General features: G+C 34.1%; 1 long non-coding RNA gene across 2 annotated transcripts in view; it reads right to left on the reverse strand.

Moving 5' to 3' along the window:
• Positions 1–4,058: 4,058 nt before the first annotated feature.
• Positions 4,059–19,709, reverse strand: part of LOC150065397 (uncharacterized) — a 763,905-nt gene continuing 748,254 nt past the window's right edge. For both annotated transcript variants that reach the window (XR_016534764.1, XR_016534763.1), the window contains one exon: positions 4,059–4,108. This is a non-coding gene — a long non-coding RNA (uncharacterized LOC150065397). The remainder of the gene's footprint in view (positions 4,109–19,709) is intronic.

Raw genomic sequence — 19,709 nt, forward strand, 5'->3', positions numbered from 1 at the left:
GAGAGAGAGAGAGAGAGAGAGGGAGAGAGGAGTGAAAGGAGAAAAGGAGATTTATTTGGGGATGAAGTCTTACATAATGGAATATTCTCATCAGGTTTCATTCCATTATATTTGTCACATAACATAATCACAGAAGAGACAGATTGTCACCTTGGCAAGTCAGAGTTCCAGCCCATACTAGGAAGAGGATGCAATAAGGTAAGAGTGTTTAGGAGGCAGGGATCAGGATCATAGCAAAGTAGTATGGTCATAACATTCATTACATACAATAGAATCTTTCTACTTTCTACTTTCAAGAGAAAGTAGAATTCATACAGATATTCACCACACATAGATCATCACCAATAATTGTGAATAACATTTGTGGGCATATTTATTGCAATTTTTTGTAAAGTAATTTTTAAGAAGCTATTATCCTAATCAAATACAATTATTTATGTGATCTTTTCCTTGGATCTTTTCAACCATATTTATGTTTATGTATATAACATATATATTCATATATCATATATATGCATAAAAGAGTTATGGTATTATGACAATATTCTAGAATTTGACCTATGTTTAAGAATAGATTGCCTAAATATCTTTGAAAATTTTTAAAGTGCAATAACTCATCCCACATATATATTCATGTATGTATAATTTAAACAATAATTTTCTTATTATTTAATACCTTACATGTTTCTCACAATCATGGTAAAATTAGAATGTGATAAATAGCATGACACATAAATAAATAAATATCGCATAAATAAACTGAACTCCTAAATGTATTATAAATTGGCAAAATACAGAACAAATTTGGGGGGTTTATCCTCCCTTTTGAAATGTGTACTGTAGGGATAGGATATATTGCAAGTTGTAGAGTGCTTGACTAGAAAGTTCTAAGTTCAAATACCCATAGCATTAAACATAAACATGTATTACAAACACCATCATTTTAGGATGTCCCTTGTGCCTCTGGTTTTTCTTGACAGCTTCCACTTCATATTTTACTAATGACCTGGTTTATTCACCATCATTTTTCAGATATCCAAGGGCCAATTTGTAGGAGGTCAGACCAATTCAAACATCTTTTCTATTTGCTCACTCTCTCATCACATCCTACTGGCACCTCTCCATGGTAAGCTGTTAACCAATAGTTACAAAATAATGTGTTTGCATGTTGCCATTCATATATAACTATACCTCCCTTGAAAGTAAAGAAACTATATTTTCTCCCAGGTACTTTTAGCCCAGAATATACCTCAGGTTATATAATTTCTGTTGTTTATTTTAAGGGAATTGATCAAAACTTAAACAAAGTTAAGATGGACATACTATGAAGGCTTACTTTTCTTGTCATTCATATTCTACAATGCTGCTTATGGCATTGATTATGCTAACTAAACCTAATAGTAAAACCTTCAGAAAATGCTTGTGCCATAACAGACCTTTTGTTGATGTTGCTATATATATATATATATATATATATATATATATAATTCTTTCCAAAACAAGAGTATGATATAATTAAGGAATTTGAAGAAATGCTTCCTTTTTTAGGGAAAGAGTGTCATGACATTACCTTATTGCATTTGCTTACGTAGCATGAAACTTACAGCTGTATATCACAGACAATGTTCTTTTATGTATAGAATGATTGATACTGACTTAAAAATGCCAACTCAATGCAGAAACAAGGAACAGAATTAAATATTTGATGCTTATTATAATGGATATTGCAACTTCTGTAAGTCAAGTATGCCATTTTGTTTACTATAAAATTGTTAGAAAAATAATTTTGTACATAAGGAAGGCAATTACTTCAGAATTTCACATGCAGGAAGTAAAAGTCACACTTCAGATTCAAAATCTATTACTTCCCCAAATTCTTGCACTATGAGAGTAACTGTGAAATACTAACATTTTTAGTTTATTACCAGTCATCTTGCTCCCTGGAATATTAGAACTAAAGAGGAGCCAGGCACTGTTGGCTCAGACCTGTAATTCTAGCCACTTAGGAGGTTGAGATCTGAGGATCACAGTTCAAAGCCAGTCCAGAAAGAAAGTCATCATGAAACTCATCTCTCCACTTAGCCACTCAAAAAGCTGGAAGTAGTTCTTTGGCTCAAATAGTACAGCCAGAGTAGAGCCTCTAGCAAGTGTTAGAGTCTCAGGTACAGTACCCAGATCCTGAGTTCAAGCCTCATAACCACCGCCAACAGCAACAAAAAAAGAAAATGTGAGAGAAAGAGAGAAAGAGAGGGGCAGGGAGGAGATGGAGGGAGCAAGAAAGAGAGAGAAAGAAGTGACTGACAGCAGGCTTGTGGTTGAGGTTCCTCATTCATGGAAAATTAAGATCATTTGTACTGTGCTGTTGTTGGTTTTGTTTTTCCTTCCAAATGACCAGCCAATGTCTTGAAACAAGGGGAATTAGTATCTGAAGCTATTTATCCCTTTTCTGGCAGGATACAATGGCTAGCCTATTTTCTTTTCTTTCATATATTTTTATTGTAATTAATAGAAGGGTTACATAATATTTGCCAGATAGATGGGCTAGCATATTTTCTTTGGATATTCTAAAGTCATAGAAGTCTCTGAGTATGGACTAAAAGTGACTTAAAAATTATACCAAAAAAGGGCTGGGAGTGTGGCCTAGTGGCAGAATGCTTGCCTGGCATGCATGAAAATCTAGTTCAATTTCTCGGTACTACCTACAGAGAAAAAGCTGGAAATGGTGCTGTGGCTCAAATAGTATCTAACCTTGAGAAAGCCCAAGGACAGCACTTAAACCCTGAGTTCAAGTGCCAGGATTGGCAAAAAAATATACACACACACAAATAATAGGGTCAAGAAAATATCTGGAAGCAGGCTTTCATCTTAAATTCAGAAAATTACTCACATGTCCATATAATAAACTGCTTCATTTTTTTCATGTAAGAATAACGTGGTAGAACATATTTATCACGGTTTGTGTAAAACTAAATTATAGAAATTTGCATATGATTATATTTTCAAAAATTCTATGTTTGCATAACATAGATCAAGTGTCAGTTATTATGAATGATAGTACACATAAATGCTCACACACATATTCATTATTCTCAAAACCACAAGCCAATAAATAATTACTTTAACAGAGAAAAATAAAAAGTACTATCTTACCAAATCCTGTAGAGAATTGGAAGGACCCTGAATGAATCAGATGATCCAGAATCCCTTTAGAGAATCTATAATCAGTGTGAATCTTGATATCTAACTACAGAAAAAAATGAACTTTTCTCTTACTACCTTATTTTGAAGCTTTCACATTCTACTTTAAGCAATTGTTCTCTTTGTACTTCTTCCATAGAAAAGAACTAGCAATTAACTACTACTAATTGTGATTTCCTGCCCCTTCTCCTATATTCAAGAATCTTTGTTTTCTCCCCATTTACTTATAGGTATCATGCTTCTGTTATTCATCCTATAAATTTTAATTTAATATTTCTCTCAAGGTTCACTTATTTCATTTCTTTGTAGTTATGTTGAGGCCTACTTTCCTCTTCCACTCAAAAAACATGTTGTTATTTTCCTTGTAATATTTTCCCTCTAAATATAAAAAGCATTTGAGAAAATGCATTTTATACTTTTAATGAGCTATTTATTTGTTTACTTTTTTATTGTTTCCATTTTCCCAAATTCCTGTGTAATTCTAAACTAATTTTCCCTCCAGGTAAATATTTTAATTAGTGCTTGCATCATAAATTAGCTCATACATAGCCTCCAATAATTATATCTCAGTCATTTAAGATATATTAAACAATTTGCACCAACATTTGTGTAAGGATATTGTTTACTGGAGAGGACATTAAGAGATTAAGATTTTCTGTATGCTGGTAGGAATTTGTATGAAATAATTTATTTCTGATTCTCAAATATTTTCATTAATATATATTTCCATATCTATGAGTAAATAGCTGTTTTTGAACATGGGACACATTTCCATGATCCTAAGCATGCTATATTAGTGTAATTATTATCATAACACTTTATACTTTATCAAAACAGAAAATGTGAGGCATATTTTAAGTGTACATACCTTTGTCCAAGGCACATTCTGCTATGGTCTCAGGGCAGGAACCTAATATAAAAAATATAGTATTATTAATAGGTTGAGAATGATTAATGCACTAAAACTAAAACATGGTTTAAACCATAATTATCAATCTTTCTACATTCTGCCTATTAACTTCAAAAGTATGCTTTAATTTTGTCTGTTTTACTAAAATTTATTAAAACAGAATGGACAGAATATAAATATTCTGTAACATTACTGAATTGAGGCCCCAAAGGAGCAATATTCTTAAAATAAACAATATGTCTTAAAGCAAACTTTTTCCTCCAGACATAATCACTGAAACAGATTCAGTTATTTATGTACAAATGCTGATATTATGAAAAACTTATACTTATCACATTGAAATTTTTTTCTAAGTTATTACTTTCCAAACAGGAAAATAAAGAAATGGGTAAAAAGATATTATTTAATAAAAGCTTAATAATATTTGCTCATTAAAAAGTGGCAATGGAATACCAATTAGATCTAACAACCATTTTCACAGTAATAATGTTTCAAACTTTCAGGCAATAAATATAAAATGAATGCTTGTATAATAGATTTAAATATGTTCAAATGAACTCAGGTACTTTAGAAATCAAAAGATGAAACAGATTCATGTATTACTGAACCACAGCTCAGTATTTTCATCATCTTCATCTTATCATTCTATTAGATTCCTAATTTCCAAATATGTTCAGAGAACTAACTCCATAAAAGCTCCAATCTAAATCTGAGAACTCAATATGCAAATGTAATAATACTAATTACAAGAACTCCAATTAAATGTAGAATGACAAAAACATTCACTTGGCTCTGCTTTTTATTTTTTCTTTCTTTTTTTGTCATTCTATCTAGCAAAAACACTCAGATGTAGAAAAGCAACTCAAAGAATTCTACTTTCTCTGTAATCTCTGTTGGAAGGGCAAAATAAAAGTTTTACTTGGAATGATAAATAAAATATATATGATAGAAATAATAATATGTAGAATATATTTGTACACCGTTTGTACACATTTGTAAACCATTTTGTCAGTCCCAGGCCTTGAACTCAGGCCTGAGCACTGTCCTTGGGATTTTCTTAAGGCCAGTGCTCTACCAATTGAGCCACAGCACCACTTCTGCTTTTTCTATTTGTGTGGTACCGAGGAATCTACCCTGGGTCTTCATGAATGCTAGGCAAGCATGCATGCTACCAACTTCTAGGCCCCACACCAATTGTTTTAATTCATGCTCAAAACAATTGTGCTCTTCCTGGATGTGGAACATGGTAGATTGCGATACCAGGCATTCAATATTTTACACCATTTGCATAAACATCTCAGGCTCAGGTCATTGTAAATATTAAATGGGTTAATACATAACTTAGAATATTTTTCTTGGATACATTAGATAGATAAAAAATGTTGGCTACTAAAAAGTATAAGGAATTGACAAGTAAACATAGTTCTGCAAATTTTGAAACAGTTTAGATTTTGTTGTTGTTGTGGTTGTGATTAGTGGTGGTGATTGTCCTCAGTCAATGTAGGGCCTGGGCACTGTAATGAGCTCTTTCACCTAAGGCTAGCTCTCTATCACTTTGAGCTACAGGTCCACTTCAGGTTTTCTGGTGCTTCACTGTAAATAAGAGTCTCCCAGATGTTTTCTTCCCAGGCTGGCCTTGAACTGTGATGCTCTGATATTAGCCTCTTGAGTAGCTAGGATTACAGGTGTGAGTAACTAGTGTCTGGCTAATTTGGATTTCTTGATGTGCCTAATTCATAACTAATATGTCTATTCTGTTGTTTATCTGTCCATGTGAAAATCTTAGTCTGTGTTTCCTCTTACCATTTATAATCATGTGAAACAGAATTGGGAAATGCAAATATCAATGATAAATTTATGAATGCTGCAAGAGATATGATAGTAATTTCTATATTTATGTTTTCTTGGAAGGAAGCTTGTAAAATAGTATTTAGATGTAACTGTATTTTTTCTTTCTTTTTAATTGCATTATCTTTTGGTAGTTGTACATTAACAAAGCAGTTTATGAGTTTAATGCATTGTGATTAATATCAGCTTTGCAACATTCTCACCCATCCTTTCCAGCCTACCCCTTCCTTGGCTTTTCCCAATTTACACTGAATTCTTTTTTTTTAATTCTATTGTTGGGATAATATATAGAGGGGTGACAGTTACATTCGTCAGGTAGTGGGTGTATTACTTCTTGAAACGATACCCCGTCTCATGTTTTTGCTCTCCTTCCCTTCACTCTCCACTTGCCTGTCTTGATGGTCCCCCTCTTCTCCTCCTCATCTACTTCCCTCCTCTTACCACTTACCACACACTCTTCACATACCTTCTCTTGGTGTTTATTTTGCTGGACTGTGACTTTGCCTTTCTAAGGAATTACATTATTTGATTTCCCCCCAATCTACCAGATTTCAGTTAATACATTTATAGAACCTTACATATGACCAAATGTGTTACTTATATATTTCTAAGAAAATTCTAGCTTCCACCTATAAGGGAAAACATTCATCCTTTATTTCTCTGAGTTTGACTTACTAAAGTAACATATTTTTTTACAGATCTTTTCAAATGTACAATATCATTGTATAGAATATAAAAAAGAAGGGAATAATTTTTATCTTAGAAACTACTTTGGGCTGAGAGGTCCACTGTGGGCTTGAACTCTGGACTGGGCATTGTCCCTGAGCTCTTCAGCTCAAGGATACTTCCTAAATCCTTGAGCCACAGGCAATGATTAAAATAATAGAAATTAACAAAAATGTATAAAAGGAAAAAAACAAACAAGAACCTCAGCAAAAAAAAATGTTCTAAATGCAAATATAAAAAGAATGATGTGTGTGTGTGTGTGTGTGTGTGTGTGTGTGTGTGTGTGTGTAGGTGTATGTGTGTTTGCCAGATCTGTGACTTGAACTCAAGGCCTGGGAGCTTTTGTGTTCAAGGCTAATGCTCTGCCACTTTAGCTCCTCTCTACTTTCAGCTGTATGATGTATCATTGGACTTTCTGCCCATGTTAGCTTTAAATCACAGTCATTCTCAGCCTCCTTTGTAGCTAGGATTACAGGCATGGGCCACTGTTAAATAGCTGCTACACTATATTTTCCAAAGTTAAGTTAGTGAGACTGAGCTGAACTATCCACAACATTTCTTTGTCACTCTTTGACTCTCATGGGAGCTTTCTGATTCCTGAGGTGCTCTACACTGTAGCAATCTCTGGAGACATTTTTGGGTTGCATAAATGGAGGTGAAAGAAATATTGTTAGCATCCAGTGAACAGGTTTTAGGGACCCTGTGAAGCATCATACAATATGAAGGACAGCTACGAACAAATACATCCATCCCAGGTTATTACTTGTACGCTGCAGTTGGAAATCTCATCTGATTCAGTAGGAATTGAATGACTATCAGGATTTTATGAATTTTCCAAAGTTGTGATGATTATTATTTGCTTACAGTAGATCTTTCAAGAATGTAGAGATTAACATTGGGCAAGAATCTTGATAGACAGAGAAAGGGTGGATAAGTGGTACTGCATTAAACTGCGGAGCTTTTGTATGGCAAAGGACATAGCTAGTAAATTAATTAGGAAGCCTACAGAGTGGGAGAAGATCTTCACCAACCAAACAACGGACAAAGGCCTCATATCTAAAATATATCAACAACTCAAAAAATTGAATCACTCCAAAACTAATCTCCAAAGTAACAACCATCCCATTAAAAAATGGGCCAAAGGGCCGGGAGTTTGGCCTAGTGGTTAAAGTGCTTGCCTAGCATGCATGAAGACCCGGGTTCAATTCCTCAGCACCACATACATACAAAAAAGCCGGAAGTGGTGCTGAGGCTCAAGTGGTAGAGCTCCAGCCTTGAGAAAGTCCAAGGACAGTGCTCAGGCCCTGAGCTCAAGCCCAGGACTGGCAAAAAAAAAAAAAAAAAAAAATGGGCCAAAGACTTAAAGAGAGTCTTCTCTGAAGAAGAAACAAAAATGGCCTATAGACACATGAAGAAATGCTCAACATTTCTGGTCATAAAAGAAATGCAAATTAAAACAACTCTAAGATTCCACCTCACTCCAGTTAGAATGGCCAGGATCAGGAAAACGAATAATAACAGATGCTGGAGGGGATGTGGCCAGGAGAGATCACTACTACACTGTTGGTGGGAGTGCAAACTCGTTCAACCACTATGGAAAGCAGTGTGGCAGTGCCTCAAAAGGCTAAACATAGAACTCCCCTATGACCCAGCAATTCCACTACTTGGCATTTACTCAACCATCCAGAAATAAGGGCATACTAAATCCACTAGCACAACAATGTTCATTGCAGCACTATTCACCATAGCAAAGATATGGAACCAACCTAGATGTCCCTCAGTTGATGAGTGGATCAACAAGTTGTGGTATTTGTACACAATGGAATTCTATGCTGCTGTCAGAAAGAATGACATCGCCACATTTGATAGGAAATGGAAAGACTTAGAAAAGATCACATTAAGTGAAGTAAGCCAGACTCAAAGGAACTTAGGCTCAATGGTTTCCCTCATTTGTCATAATCAGTAGAAACCTTGGGCTCTACTAGCAGAGATCTGCAATAGAGCAAAATCTTGATACATAAGGCCATATAGTATGAAGCTGATTGAAAGGACCTCCAGGATGTAGAAACAAAAGCCATATAACAAATGATTGTTGCCCTTAATGTACTATGTTGTTTCTCATCTCCTTTGCTGTCCCTTGGGTATCTCATATTGTTACAGTATCTCACTTTGTTATCTGATATATTGAATTTATTTGTATTTGGTTATTTGAAATTTGATAGGGAAAGGGGGAAAATCAAGACGGGTGGGGGTGGGGGGGAGGGTAATGGGTACCAAGACATGTGAAATGGTATCAATGTATGTGAATTAATGCACCTTCTATCTGGCAAATATCATGTAACCCTTTTATTAATTACAATAAAAAATTTAAAAAAAGAATCTTGATAGAGGATACATTCACTAATAGTAATTCATTTAAACATTAACTACCTAGTACCTTATTGTAATAACATATTAAAAGCAAATTTTCAGATACTATTACTATGCCCATCATAGGTACTGATATCACTGCTACTTTGTTCTAAAGTACAAGATCAGAAATGTTTCATTGAATTAGGTGAATATATATGTATGTGATTTTAGTTTTGGACATGGGGTTTGAACTCTGGGCCTGGACACTGTCCCTGAGCTCTTCAGCTCAAGGCTACCGCCCTACATCTTGAGCCACAGTGCAGTTTCTGGTTTTTGGTGGTTAATTGGAGATAAGAGACTCAACGGACTTTTTAGTGCCCAGGCTGGCTTTGAACCATGATCCTTAGATCTCAGCCTTCTGAGTAGCTAGGATTACATTGTGTGAGCCCCTCTGCCCAGTATATGTATGCAAATTTAAAGCATGAAATTAAACTGGGCACAGATGGTTTCTACCTGAAATTCTAGCTACTCAGATGGCTGAGATCTGAGGATAAAGTTCAAAGGCATCCAGGCCAGGAAAGTCCATGAGACTATTACCTCCAATAAACTACTAGAAAAGCCAGAAGTGGAACTGGGATTCAAGTGGTTGAGCACTAGCCCTGGGCAAATAAAGCTCAGAGAAAGTATCCATAGTTCAATAATCAAGACACACACACACACACACACACACACACACACACACACACACACACACACCCCTACTAAATTAAAAGATGGATACTAAACTATTTGCTTAAGTAACATATTTTTTTGCTTACCAGTAGTCCAAATTTTAGTTATGAAACTCCTAAAGCAATAAATAAACCAAAGTATTTCACAGAAAATAAAATGATTCAATCTGTTTTACATCTGAGCCAAAATATAAACTGAACTAAGGCAACTAACAAAACTCATAGACAGTCCTATTGGTATTTATACAGATCTGGTATGGACAAAACTTGAAATAAAACTAAGCCTTCACTAAAGTAATTGTTACTATTTAATGGAAACTCCAGCATAATTTTATACTTTTCCCATTGTGCTCATTTGAGAATGTCTAAGTACTATCATAATGCTCAGAGCACTTAACCTGTGAAATATAAATGTTTTTCTAAATATTGATTTAGTGGGATTTACAACCTAAAAAATATACCATGTTGCAATTTGTCAATTGCCTCTGAGGATCTTTCCTGCAAAGCCCAAGTATCTTAGAGAGGGAATTAATTCATTAAAACAGTTCATTAATTACAGATAAATTTGTGTAGCTGAAAGCAGTGTATTTGGGAAAAAGGGAAGAAAAGGACATTACAGGGTATGTGGAGATAATGTCTTTAAAAAGGTAATTAAGTTAAAATGATGCCATTAGTGTGAGAGGTAATTCAATGTGACTCCTAACCTTAACAGGGGAAGAGGTTCAGGTACAGCAATGCAAGAAATCAAGGTAAGATTTTTGTTGTTGTTATTGTCATTTAAAGAGAGGTCTCAGGGCTGGGAGTTTGGACTAGTGGTAGAGTGCTTGCCTAGCTCACAAGAAGACCTGGGTTCCAGCCCACATGCAGAGAAAAAAGCTGGAAATGGTGCTGAGTCTCATTTGGTAGAGCTCTAGTCTTGAGAAAGTCCAAGGATAGTGCTCAGGCCCTGAGCTCAAGCCTAGGACTGGCAAAATAATAATAATAATAATAATAATAATAATAATAATAAATATAATAAAGAGAGGTCAACAGAGCAAAGTTGGAAACAATCAAGTAAACTTGGCAATTTGACAGGACACTCAAATGCTGCTGTCTTGACCATAGGTTCTATATTATTATAAAAACAGATCTATGTTATCAATGACTTTACAACAGGAAAATCATTATTTCTCTCCAAATAAATCATTGTCATGATTGATGCACCTTATTGTCAGTTTAGTACATTGCTTTTCTCCAAAATTTAGCAACTGTTCTATGAAATCAATATGATCATGTAACATTGATCAGATGTACACATAAAGGAAATATTTTATATTATTAAATTTACTACTCTGTATCTACTTAGAGGTACTTTTGTACCATGTAAAAGGTAGACTTAGGGAGGTATTAGAAGTATAGTTATAAACCAAGTGTGTACATAAAAGAAACATTTTCTTACAAAAATATTTATTCTGTGACGTATGAAATGTATTTTATTTTGTGAAGTATGAAACATTTTATGGCATTTGTGGTCATAATTGGTTATATTTATTTCCTTGCTCTAGTCGACCAAACTAGTCACACAAGCCAAATTTACAGTGTGAGCCACAGAGCTTATCTTGAGAGGCTTTCTGCAGCATGTTCCTTTAAAATTTCCAATAGCTCTCCACATTTCCTTATTTAATGATTGTCTTTAAAATAAAATAAATTTTATCAATTCATCTTAAGGGAATTGTTTTCATTTCAAGGTGTGACCCAATCTCAAGAGCATACAGCCCTGTTAATGTATGAACAAAATCACTAGATAAACTGCATTCCAGCAAAGGGAACAATATACAAAGTATAATATGAATTTCAAAGACCAAATGATATTTTTCTGTATGTGCTTGATAAATATTGTGGACACACACGTTGAAACAAGAATGAGTGTAATGTGCAACATATGTTCTGTCCTAAAGGAGGACAATAATGTATGATCATTACTAACTAAGTAGGAAAGCATCATAGTGTATTTACATCCTGCATTGAGGAGAAAACAGGCATATACATTAGGGTTATAGGGAGAATACATTAATATATTGGTGCTAGGGAGTGAAGAATAACTCCCCAAAATTATATGTATAAATCCTAACCTTTCATATATCAGAATGCAAGTATAGTTGGAAATAAGTTCTTTAAAAATTAATTAAATTATCTTGATTCCCTCTTCCCTATCTAATTTCAAAAAACCAATTAAGCACATACAAAATATATCAGATAACAAGATGAAAAATTGTAGCAATATGAGATAACCAAAGGATGGCAAAAGAGATGAGTGATAACACAGTACATTATGGACAACAGTCACTCATTATATGGCTTTTGTTTCCTTATCCTGGGGGTCCTTACATTTAGTGTCGTACTGTTTGGCCTAATGTCTCTAGATTTTTGTTCTATTGTAAATCTCTGCTAGGAGAGCCCAAGGTTTCTACTGATTATGACAAATGAGGGAGACTATTGGGCCTATGTTCCTTTGCGACTGGCTTACTTCACTTAATACGATTTTTTCTAAGTCTTTCCATTTCCTTACAAATGGGGTGATGTTGTTCTTTCTGCCAGCAGCGTAGAATTCCATTGTGTATAAATACCACATCTTGTTGATCCACTCATCAGATAAGTGGGGGGAGGATGGAAGGGAAATGGGGAACATGTTATGAGAAAGAATATCAATGTTTGTGAAGTAATGCACCTTCTATCTGGTGAATATAATGTAACCCTTCTATTAAATACAATAAAAATTTATAAAACAAAACAAAAAATGAATTAAATTAAAATTTCTCTAGTGTAAACCCTAATTCAAGTTCACTGGTATCCTTAAAAGAAAGTCTTTTGGTGACCAGGAGCATATCCTAGTTGTAGAGTGCTCATCTAGCATGCATGAAGCCCTCGGTTAGAGTCCTCAGTACTACATATACAGAAAGACTCAAAAATGGTGCGTGGCTCATGAGATAGAGTGGTAGCCTTGAGAAAGCCCAAGGGCAGTGAGTGCCCAGACCCTGAGTACAAGTCCCAGGACTGTCACAAAAGAAAAGAAGAAAAAGAAAAAAAATAGGAAAGAAAGATTTAAGACAAAGAACCACAAGAAGAGAACCAAAGAAGATCCAAAAAGAAGTCTATCTACAAAGACTTTAGAGCCCTTTTTCCCATGAAGGGTTGCTGAGGACTGAACTCGGGGCTGCCACATGCTAGGCAGATACTTTAACACTGGCTATATGTGAAGCCCTCCTGCAGACTCTTTATCTTGGATTTTTATCTTCCAGAATCATATGAAAATCAGTTGCTTAAGGTTCCCAGTGTGCAGGACCTTGCGAAGACAATCCTAGAAAAACAATAGTGACTAGTAACTTTCAAAGTTAAAGTACAGTCCTGCACAAAATGTGATAGGAGAATTTTTATTTTCACTATTCTCACATTTTACATTTACTATTTATTATTCTTTCTCCATAAATTCTTATAGGAAATATGAACTTTTAAGCATCCCTAGATTTCACAGTATTGTCCATAAATGGACAAACATATTTCTGCCTCTCCAAACATACTCTCAAAGAAGTCTTCTTCTAACCTGAACAATAATGGGAGACTTGAGTCAGTGAGCATGCCTTGATGGATACTTGTCATTTATTCAGAAGAGGTAAATAATGCCTTTTATAGAACATGCTTTTAGAGTTGTTTTTATCTGCTTGGATAATAATGAGCAGGTGTGATGAAATTGTCATCTTCACTCATTGCTAGTGGCAGTATAAATTGGAAAGCAACTTGTCAGCAAGAATCAAAGTCAAAAATATTTGCTCCTCTTTTCCCCGTTACTTCCCATCTGATAGGTGTGTTCACAAATATTGACAAACATTTATGTATTCAGCTAATCCATTTGGGAATTTTGAAATAGCCAGTTAACTTCAAGAGGAAAACAAACTAATATCTTACATTAGGTAATCTGCGCTGAAAGGAAGCACTAGACATTTCATAAGTAAGCTCTGTACCTTGTAGCTATGGTTTGAAAGACAATTTTGTGGCATTGAATAGGTGAATTTTTACAATTTTAGGTGAGTATCTTAAAATACAAAAAAAAAGAATTTCAAACTAAATCCAGTAGATATGAGTTACATGTTTATTTTTTTTATGAGAATTCTTCAATAGAAAAGGGACAAGGAAAGTCAGAGCTGCTTTCTACAACATAGTACTGCTTTATTCTTGAAGAGACCTGTCTCCTTTATATCCAGGGGTTGTCATGAGGAATCTTTATACTTCCAAGTTCATTTAAGAGGCATACAAAATTACCAGTACATACAGATATACAGGTGACAAGAAGTATAGAGAAGTACAAGTCTGTTTTTTCACACACTAAATGATTTCAAGGACCTCCTATGACCAGAAGATCATATATTAACCACTTTTTGAGTTTCATTCATTCAGTGTTTTTTTTTTCTCCTTTTGGGGCTCAGAACATGGCCTGGTGGTAGAGTGCTTGCTGATCATGCACAATGACCCAGGTTCAATTGCTCAGTACAACATACACAGAAAAAGTCAGAAGTGGTACTGTGGCTCAAGTGGCAGAGTTTCTAGCCCTGAGAAAGTCCTAGAAAGTGCTCAGGACCTGAGTCCAAGCCCTGGGACAGGCAAACTTTTTTAAAAGTATGTAATTCCTTTTAATAACAGTATCAGTGTTTTAATCCAGAAGAGTAGCATGTAATCTCCCTTGATTTGTGAGAAATGGCCAAAACTTACCCAAGCTATTTTCAGGTTCTAGTGGTCAGAATAAGTTATGCTAATGATTCTGTGGACACCAGGAGTGACGAGTTCCAAGCTTCCTTGTAACTCAAAGCTAGCAACCTTAAATTTTATTAACTGGGCTTTTTATGATCAAATAGAACACTTAAATATATCTATTTCAGCTATACAGAGAAGTTTTTAATCTGAAATTGAACGTTCTTAAATTTAGAATTTCTGAGATAGTACAAATACATATATTTCAGAAAACTGAGCTCTTTAAGAATTATTTTATTTCAGAAATAACAGTGCAGTAGTGGAAATACAATTCTTTTTGGCACAATGCATATGGTGATGAACAGTGTAAGGTTTCAAGTAACACTTTTGCCACCTTCTCATCAGTTTCCTTGGTTAAATCCATTGTTCTCAATGGATATCATAATTGCCTGAATAATCTAGTGAATATCATCACATTCAATAACTAATGCAAGTATTTGGACCTAAAATTTTTCATTATATAAACAAGCTACTACTTTTTTTTATAAATCAGGCAATGTGTTCTTAAGTTTGACTAGCTATTATATTTTCACTGTAATGTAAATATTCCTACAGCTGCCTCAAGGTGGGGTGGGGAGGATATTAAAATAGTTTCATTAACTGCTAAGCAGTGTCATGTGTCAGAGCCTTAATGTATTCCATTTGTTCTAGTTTTATGAGCATATTGTGGATTTGATAGGCCTAAAGAAGGGTTACTGTATTCTTTTTCCTGTCCTATTCATGATAGTATCTCACAAATACCTGTTCTTCAAAAATTCAGACCCCCTGGCAACAGAAACCAAATAGTTCAATTAATATGGAATTATGAGAGCACTGACATCTTTACTTAGAAAGTGACATTAGTACCTTACAAGGAGGTAGGAAAGAAACCATTCCCTCATTACTGCTGAAAGCTGGACTCAGACAGAGGTTTGGTGATTATATAACTATCATAAAACCACCAACTAATTACAATATCACAAACTTGTATTGAATGTCACTTGCTTTATGGCATGACTAACATAGACATGTGATCGCTAATAATATATTTAAAGTATTTCTTGGAAGCTGAAGGGCTAGGTCCTTGTGGGGTTTAATCCATAATTTTGGATTAGAAATAGTTCAGGATCTTAAATTCCAGTTTTGTCAGAAATTCTCTGCCTATGGGCAAATCATTTAACTTGTTTGACCTCATTTTCTTCATCACAGAATGAGATAATTAGACTTTCAATCTAAGGATTCAGTCATTTATCAGTTGTATGATTCTATGACAACTTCCTTTGGGAGGCAACAGTGGTAGAAAGGAGAAAGTTGCAGTGGGGAGAATTTCTAATAAGTCTTAATTGTATCCTTACCCAATCTATCAACTTTTCTATTTTAGGCAGATTAACTAGGAAGTGAAGTCAGTTCATATCATTCTCCCTTTAAAATTATACAAGAGTCACTAATCATTCAGGTTAAAATAGTAGGTTCTTGGGGCCAGAATTTGGCCTAGTGGTAGAGTGCTTGCCCAGCATGCACAAAGATCCAGGTTTTATTCCTTGGTGCCACATACATAGAAAAAGCAAGAAGTGGTGCTGTGACTCAAGTGGCAGACCACTAGCCTTGAGAAAACCCAAGACAGTACTCAGGCCCTGAGTTCAAGCCACAGCACTGGCAAAAAATAAAAACTAAAAAATAAATAGTAGGTTCTTGGTATAAGCATTTCAGAAAGTAAATGGTCCCTGCCTGTCTGAGAAATAGTTCTCTGCTGCTTTTCCTATGTCCTTCTGCTCAGGAAGAGTAAACTTTTTAACCATCACTGAATATGCTACATTCTATTTTATTTTTATATTATTTATGTATTTTGTTGTTTATTTTGTTATTTTATTTTGTTATAAGCTTTTCCTGTTTCTTCATCTAAAACCGTACTTGGACTGAGTATTCAAATCATGATAATCTTTTCCATTGTCTGCTAAGTTCATACTGCTGATTTGGGTATCTTTGAAACATCTTGCACAGTATGAAACCCCTCTATGTTAATTGCCGCTTTACTCCCATAAAATACTTCTAAGTACCTGTTCATGAACAGTTCTTGTTATTTTTTTGCTTTGTTTTGCTTTGATTTTGTGCTTCTAAAACAAAGCCTGGCATGCAGGAGGCACAGTAAAGGAAATGTTTGTGAAGTTATGCACCTTCTATCTGGTGAATATAACGTAGTCCTTCTATTAATCACAAATAAAAATTATCTAAAAAATTTTTAAAAGAGTGTCTGCTGAGTGATGGGGTGAAAGAATAGATAATATGTTTCATAGGATAATTTAATATTATCTTTTTTTCATGTGTTGATTGCAAACTAGTCTACTCCTGTCTGCCTCAAAGCTGCAAAACACAAGCACACTAGTTTATTAATCTAACCATCCCTATCACATAAAGATAACGATGGTGACGTTCACTAGACTTTTCCCTTTAAGAATTACTTTATTTCAAAACCTTAAATGGAAAAACAAAAAAGAAGATCAATATAACCTTGCAAAGCACCATTTATATCCTTTTCCTGATTATGGCTCACTTCCACATCACAGCACTCCAGACAGCAGATCTCATACCTTAACTAGGGAAGAGCCAGCTAATTTTAAGCACACTTTTTCTAAGGAGTCAGTACACACTTCTATCTGCTGGTCTAAAAGGCACAAATTTAGAGAATCAATTTTCTAGTCATTCTCTAAAGATACTTTTTTCACTTTAGCACCCATGTGAGAATAGTCAGGCATTACTAAAGGATAGATTTTGTTTTATGTAAATTGCTTGTCAAGTGCAAGTTCATATTCTGAATGTTAACTTCAACATGGCTGGCCTCTGTCATAGTAAGCACTCAGGAAGAAATTGGTCATCACTGGGTATATTTATTTCTTAACAGGAAGTAAAGTTATAAAACTAGAAATATTCTTATTGATTGGTCTTGAATTTTCTTCTATAAAACTAAATGCTCAAAACAGATTTTAACTTACTATGTCTAAAAGGCTTTGTAGAAGAAAAATAATTCTGACAAATATATGAAATATATAGGTATATGTGTTTATAATTCATGTACATATAATGCAGATATGTATAGATAAGTATTCTCATTCATATGTGCAGATACATGTAGTTATATGCAGGCCTGTAGTTCTAAAACAAAATCATATGACTCCTTAAGATAAATGTAGTTAGCCCCACAGCAATGTGAAATTGAATATGGTAGAAACAATTAATACACATTATACACACAGTACTCTTCCTAAGATGTTAATTCACATCTACTTTTATCTTGACCATCTTCTGGGTTGGTTTTATGATCTCTCAACATAGCCGCCTCTCTTTAGTGTGTTTTTCCTCTCCTGCTAGATGTTTGGTTTCCCCTCTTAGGAATTTCAATAATAATCTAATTGTGTATGGGAGCAATGTATGTGAACCTTACTGATACCCTAAAATTCACTGGATTATATTTTCTCTGAAGCCAAAATTGCCAAAGCAATGGACAGGCCTATAGATCACACCTTTCTTAGAATTCCTATTTTCTTCAGACCACTTGACCACAACTATAATAGAATTACTCACTAACTGATTGCCTCTTGATAGAAGGAAAACATTTGCATTTGTAAAAGATAACAGAGAAATTTGGACTTTCAAAATTGAGATAAGTTGCAATTTATTAATTGCAGAAATGGAATTAATAATATCTAAGTCTGAAATTTAACAAATGAGGAAATTTTGTTTGAGAAATGAAAGAAAATTTACAAGGCTTCCACAGATAATTACTAATAAATAGGCTATTTCCCTAATTCCTGAATGTTTCAAGGTGTCAAAGGTTTCAAGATAACAAAGACTTAGCAATAATCATTAATTAGCATAAACTAAGGAAAGAGGTATTAAGTATAATTTAGCATATTAGTTTTGGTTTTTGAATAAGGGAAAGTATTCATGGAAACACAGAATGTCAATTAGATATGGAGATGAAGTAATATTATTTATTATATCAATAATACTTAGCTCCAAAGCTCTGAACTATTTCAGTCATCCTTTCTGTTAATCATATTGACTTTGGGCAAGAACTTTTCTAGTGACTTAAGTACCTCGGATTTATTCATGTGGAAAATTAAAATGAAGATGAAACTTTGACTTAGGTGTTTTTTCCCTCATTAGCTACTATAGCATTCTATCAAGTTCTCAGAGTTGCAGCCAAAAAAGTCCATTATTTAAAAGGCATTTCGCAATTCGAAATCAAAATCTCATGTTTTAAAGCAACTCAAAACATGGGGTCATTTCACCTTACATGCCTCCTTCAAACTTTGTCTTTTTTATAATTTATTTTCTTATTGTAATTAATAGAAGGGTTACATTATATTCACCAGATAGAAGGTGTATTACTTCACAAACTTTTCCATTTTAACATTATTAAACAGCTAAAACTTTACAAAATACTAGTTGATTAAATTACATTGTGTTTGATTGAAAATATCTGAAGATGCAAGCTCCAAAATAAGAAGTAAAATAATTTAAATCTATGAAGGCAAAGAGCCAAAATCATCATAAAACTTATTACTCTTTACATTTAAACATCTTGCTTAAATTCTAACCACTAACCAGGGATCATTCTCATTTGTTAAAATAAAAGTTTAATGCTGAACATATTCTCTTTAGGCAACAATCATTTTTAAATTTTCTTTCTAAAATAACAGCTGTTAGTGTAAGACCATTTACATTTTCTCAAATGATGTTTTTTTTTTTTTACCATTACAGGAGGTGGCCATCGTGTATATTTCTTTTTAGTTATTTAAAAAAATTGGAATACTATTTAGAGCAGTGAGAAAAATAATTCCGATTCCCTCTTGCATGAACTATCTTCACTAATAATTTAGCTAGAAGGAATAGCATCTTTTCATATTTCCCTTTCAACAAAGGCTTTGTTAGCCTACTGAGTCATGACAAGTAATCTTTTATATACTGAATAGCAGTATTCTTACTGAGGAGCCAACAAATTAAATTGAATGTAAAAAGATGACACTAGGGATATTGAAGAAGGGACTCTGTATTGAAGAGGCATTCATAATTAAACTAAAATGTACATGTTAGTTATAATTTTATCATACTGACAGTACGGAATCAAGTACGGTTGGAGAAATCCAAGGAAATCCATAATGACTAGCTTAAAAAAAGTATCT

The sequence above is a fragment of the Megascapheus bottae genome, chromosome 3, assembly GCF_031878675.1.
Source record: "Megascapheus bottae isolate mThoBot1 chromosome 3, mThoBot2.hap1, whole genome shotgun sequence".
In the NCBI taxonomy this organism is placed as follows: domain Eukaryota; kingdom Metazoa; phylum Chordata; class Mammalia; order Rodentia; family Geomyidae; genus Megascapheus; species Megascapheus bottae.